Raw genomic sequence first — 6,216 nt, 5'->3', positions numbered from 1 at the left:
TCTTTGAGATACAAAATATTAGGGACCTCCCTCTGGCCTGCTGGCTTTATTAGACTTCGCAAAAACCAAATTGACTTAACCCTAGACCTAATGACTGAGAACACTTGTCATGACCTAGAAATTGAAACAGGACTACAAATGAATTTTCAAGACTTGATTTTTTATAAATAGACCTGAGCGAGCAGTGCCAAACATGAGGGGAATGAGTAACACAAACCTTTCCGTCAGATTTATTTCATGCTCCTAATGAAATGCAAATGATCGAACTGATGGGACACCTAAACATGAAATGCAAAAAAGAGTTTTGATCTCTGACGGAGGGATAACCAGACCGACTCTAACACTAGGCATCAAATATGGGATTCGATCGTTTCAATAGGATTGGGTTCCTTCCGAAAGCCCAATTATTGCCCAATACCCAATCGACACCTGGAAGGTTGAACCTAGGGCTTCCTTCCAGTGTTGGGAGGGCAATTCCTGGTTGCTGAGTGTTTTTTCCCTCTTTCCCTTCCAACCAGTGTTAGATCCGCGACTTCCATCGCTTCATCTATTGATACATTCATTCGCAGGATCAAGTTTGCAACTGATTCTTTTCTCTTAATTAGCTTGGGCTTTTTCCTCTTCTCCCCCTTCTGCCTCTACCATGACCCTTCCTCCCTATCTTGAGCTATCGTTTCCACATTTTCCGCTTCTAGTTGGAGCATATTAGTTCTCCTCTCTACCTGGGTGAACCCTCTTCCATCTTTGGCATTACCTTTTGCTTGTCCCTTTTTTCTACTTCCCTCTGCCCTCCGATTGTTACTTCCTCCCCTTCCTTTAGACCCAGCTCTATTATCTTCCCCTCTTCCTCCACCCCATCCTCAAGGTTCAAGATCCCTGCAAAGCCAGACCCCGGGCTTATAAATTTTTGTTTACGTTGCCTATAGCTAGATGAATTTTGGGGTTTGGCGGCCTGATCTAGGCTCTGACTTGGCCGTGCAGTTTTTACTTGTGTCATTTCCAGCTTCAAACCTATGGTATTCCCTTTAGTGCTTCCTAACCCACAGCTTATTACGACATCTTCTAACCCCCAGAAAGGAATAGGCTAAGGGGATGGGGGTTTGATTGACTTACTTGTGGGTTTTTTGCTGCCACTGCTATCGATTCTTCCTGAGTCTGCACCTCTTGGATGAGAGGGAATTCCTTCCGACTGCTTAGGAAGGGCAAGCCTAGATTTCCCTCCAACTGCCCTAGGGTACCCTTCAGGTCCCAGACCTCCTTCGAACCTCGCAATTCCTTCCCAAAACTTCCAGCTGAATGAATATACCATTCGATGTTATGATCTATGACCTCTAGACCCTAGACCGATAGGATGTCGCTAGGTTTGGGGTCCAGATCAACGGTATCATTTAGATTGACCATCCTCTTGCCAGCTGCTCCTTGGTAACTACTGGCTGCACCTTGGTAACTGCTGGCCATAAAATTCTCCTCTATTCGAACTTCCACCATTTGCATGTTGCGGGCTAGGAGTGGTTACGCTACTAGCTTGGCTTGTTAACCCCGTTTTGGTGCCAATGTCCTTCCCCTTGCATCGCACATGGATTGTTTCCCTAGTTTCGGGTTGGGCTCATCCGTCATCCTTTTCCAGTTGTCTCCTTCCTCGGGCCCTGCTCTGACGTCCCTTCTCGTGCAGCGTCTAGCCGTCTGCCTCCCGTACTCGCCCCTGTCCTTGTCCAGGCCTCGTAGCCTCCACCTACAGGCCTTCCTGCCCCTACATCCACCTGGTTCCATTCTTTAAAACTCTAGGTCGCCTTCCATCCGCCATTCTTCTCTACAAGGTCCATATTTATAATACTATCAATAATAAAAATAATTAATGTTTATAATTAATTATTATGTATCAATATTAATTATATTATATTATTATGGAATATAATTATATTATATTTTTATCGAGTATTAATATTATTATTTTAATTTTATTTATTTAAGTTAGTAAAATTATTTCTTGTTAATAATATATATTTTTTATACTCAATGTCATGAATGAAGGGACACGAGTTCAATAGAGGAATTTAATCTCTTCACATGTGACAATTGAAGTGTGGGGGCCTCAGAAGCCATAGCTAGTGGGTAGGATAAGAAGTTTTGAGAATGATTGATGAGTGTTTGTGCTGCTTGGACTTTCATGGGTTTTGATGACTGGTTTCATGGAATGGGAAGTGAGACATTGGTAGTGATTATCTTCCTTGAACTATAGAGTGGCTATCTGTCACAACCATCACATGCCCTCTATTGTGCAAGTTCAAAGGCAATTAGTATTTTAGGTGTGAATGTTTTCAATTCTCTCAAGAACGTGATTATGAACATCATCATCAAGGACCTTGGTTCTCTTTGGTATCTTTTGGTTGTGGGAGAACTTCTGGAGTTGCGACACATTTGTCACTAAGATGGTTGAGATGCCATCACGTTGACTATTGAGGCTTCCTTTCTCTCCTTAGAGAAAGTAAAGGTTTCTTGTATAATTTACCTTCTTGTTCAATATCCTTTCTCTCCTTAGAGAAAGTAAAGGTTTCTTGTGTAATTTACCTTCATGTTCAATAATCATTTGGTAGGGTCTCTATAGAGGTGTATGGTGTATTTTGAGGGTTGGTCAAAGTTGTTTGTGAGCTTGCTGAAAGCCCAATTGTGGTCCATGTCCTTTATCTGTATGATAAGTTTCCTCTACAGGGTTTGTGGGGTGGTGGGTTCATAGCACAAGGGACTTTATGTTCTTAGGTAAGGCCCAAGAGTCTCTTACAAAGTGGGGGGATTGTAAGAGTTTATGTTTCTTGCATTTTTGGTGGTGGGATGGAATTAAAGAGAGGGGTCATTGGCATAACCTCGATGGGTGGAAGTCATTGCACCCATGGGAATTTTGAAGTTTGGCATTCCACTTTTGGATTTGGCTTGTCAACTCGTGAGGTTTCCTAGGATTTTGGGATGTTCATCCCTCTTGGTAGATGGGTCATTAGGTTAACCGTCTCAAGTGGGAAATGTGCAGGGGTCAACTAGATCAACAAGCAATGCCAACAAGGAAGGTCCCATATAGGTTCCTCTCCTCATGTCCAAGGTATAGTGCATTGGGTGGAAAAACGAGCTATGGGAAAGAGGTAGAGAAACTACCTGCCAAATTGCCTGGGCAAGGATTTACCTCCGCCCTTTGATTCTTTAGAAGCACAAATACATCAAGTTACAACTTTGGTGGAGTAGCTGGCACGTGACCATCATGATGTCTTCAACAAAGTCATTTCTTTTATGAATGACCTCGAGCACAATTAATGACACATGATGGATCGATTGGTCTCTCTTCGGTGAGGAAAGAAGAGGATGCACGGGAGGTTGGACTGTGTTGAAGGCATGATGACTCATATGGAAGCACACGTTCACGAAGCCTTTCATCTGCCACATGGAAATGGTCCAAATGTCCCAACTCTAGCCAATATAGCTGACTAAGGGTGACTGTGGGTTGTATTTGGATCCTTGGGTTTTTTTGGTTACTCTAGAAAAATCTATTTAAGGTCTTTAAGTTTTGTTTCGTCGTTATAATTTCCCTTTTGCTATTACTATCTATCTAGAAAGTATCATACAGATGAAGTGGGTGATGTTTTGAAATTAAGCTCTTCACAATATACCTTCTTTATAACTTAATAAAATACTTATATATATATATATATATATATATATAATAATATTATTAACTATAATAATTTTCGAATCTTTAGATTTCACACTTCAATTTTTTTGTTTTAATATTTTTCATTTAATTATAAAGATTTCTTCACTATTAACTATTAATATTTATATATTATCAACATTAATCCTCTACCATAAATGTAACGCAACAACATCATTATTATTAGTAATACTATGCACCAATATTATTAACTCAATTTGATTTGTTTAAATTATTAGTCACATTTCTTCCTTTCAACCCAATTAATTATTATAAGGTTTATTACTATTATATTATACTTTAATTATAAGGTTTATTATTACTATATTTACACCGGTAGGCGTCCCTCCTATTAGAGTTGGGAACTTTAACCATTTTCTTAATTAATTTTTTCGATCGGATGGCCTGAACTGAAAGATGCAAATATATCCTCAGAGTCGTTACTAAATCAATGAATGAAATTTACAACAGTGACTTTCTCGCATGTCTAAATCACATGTTTAAAGCATACTTAAATTATAATTTTACAAATCATGATTAAAAATTTACCATACCATTTGTTAATCACCACCTATTATGATTAAGATGAAGTGGAAAGATTAAAAATGGTTGTGAAACGTACGAATCACCATCACCATTCGTTGCAATTACCTTAGGAACACCAACAGTTTCAATTCCTCCTACACATCACTCACCATTTCAATTCTGCTATACGAAACGTGGCCAGAGGGATGTAAGACATTGATTTAGGGTGGCAATCACTAACAGTTTCAATTTCATATAGCCATCACTTACCCTTTCAATTGGCCTCCTCCATGCAGGAAACATTGATGTGTCATTGCCCAACAACACCATGGATTCCAAGGTGATTAACCTCGGGAACGTCTATGTAAAGATCAAGCGAGGACGGGATGATGGTGAGGAGTTGGAGAATGACCGATTTTGGTTGAGGGTGCTCAGTGATGTAGAAAAGGAGGGTTGTTCCAGGAAGAAGCTTAGCCTGTCTAGAGAACAATGTGTTTTTTTGGAAGAAATCTTCAAAAAGAATAAGGTGCCCGAACCTGAAAGTTTCTATACATAGTACTCACTTACAGGTTGTTGCTCTATCATTTGTGTTTCATCATGATTTTGGCTGATGTAGCTTCTTCTTCTTCCACAGAAGGAAAATCATGCGTTGGCCTTAAAGTTGAATCTCCATCATCGACATGTTGAGGTGTGGTTCCAGAATAGACAAGCAAGGTTAGATCCATTCCTTTATGTTGGGTTTTGTTCTATTCTTTCCACGTAGATAACAGGGGTTTTGAAGGGCACCCATAACCCCACTTTATGGGGTCCAGGGCTGCACCCTCGAAAATTTTGGTTTTGGACCCTATGTTAGGTTGGGAGGACCCACCTATGGCTTTGTGCATGGTTTTTGCACATGTTTTTTTGGACGTTATGGTTTTTTGGTCCATGGTATTGGACGCAATAATTTTTTGTCCATGGTATTGGACATGATGATTTTCGGTCCATGGTATTGGATGCTTCAGCATGTATAAATATGTATTGTAACATTGAAAGGAACATAATGAAAAATCAAGCTGGTAGTCTCGGTTTTGGGATCCAATGGAAAATCTCTATGTATATGTGTTTTATGTGTTATGATCTCGCATTGTTTATTTTATGTGTTTTAGAATTCGTATGCAGGTAATTTCTGTACAAGGTTAAAACCTACATTTGGTATCAGAGTTCTTTTGGCTTCAAGGGGACGCCTTTGTTGCTGAGGGGTTTTTCTCGGGCCCGTGGTAGACCCTGTTCAGTGGGAGATCTGCTAGATCGATTTTGGTGGTGAAAGAAGATGGAGAGCCGTGGAAAGATAGAGATCAAGAAATTTAATGGTCAGAGTTTTGAGTTGTGGAAACTCAAGATGGAGGGTTTGTTGGTGGATAAAGACCAGTGGATCGCAGTAGATTTTGGTACTAAACCAATGGGAGTGTTTGATGAAGAATGGAAGAAGTTGGATCCGAAGGCAAAGAGCACAATATGATTGTGTGTCTCAAATTCAGTATTGCTGAATGTATTAGGGGAAGCTACGACGAATAATTTGTGGGACAAGTTAGGGACTTTGTACCAATCTAAGTCTCTGGTGAATAAATTGTTCCTACGGAAAAATCTGTACAACCTGAGGATGAAAGATGGAGACTCAGTGATAGAGCATCTGAATACATTTATTACTGTGGTAAGTCAGTTAGCATCTGTTGATATTAAAATTTCAGATGAAGACAAGTGCATCAGTTTGTTGTGTTCTCTACCAGATTCGTGGGATAGCCTGGTTATTGCAATAGGTAGCAATGCAAGTACCTTGCATTTTGATGAAATAGTCTCATCCTTGCTGACAGAGGAGATTGAAGGCCGTGGAGTCGATACTAAAGGGAAAAGGGAGGAGCACGGTGGGGAGTTTGTTACTGGTAATTCAACCGAGGGATGGGAGAATTATTAATCCATGTTGAATTGTTTTTGGTTAACGAATTGTTTCTCTAAAC

This window comes from Pinus tabuliformis, chromosome 1_1, assembly GCF_031772625.1.
Source record: "Pinus tabuliformis cultivar Carrire ecotype Pingquan chromosome 1_1, CPIR1, whole genome shotgun sequence".
In the NCBI taxonomy this organism is placed as follows: domain Eukaryota; kingdom Viridiplantae; phylum Streptophyta; class Pinopsida; order Pinales; family Pinaceae; genus Pinus; species Pinus tabuliformis.
This window is presented reverse-complemented; position numbering follows the sequence as displayed.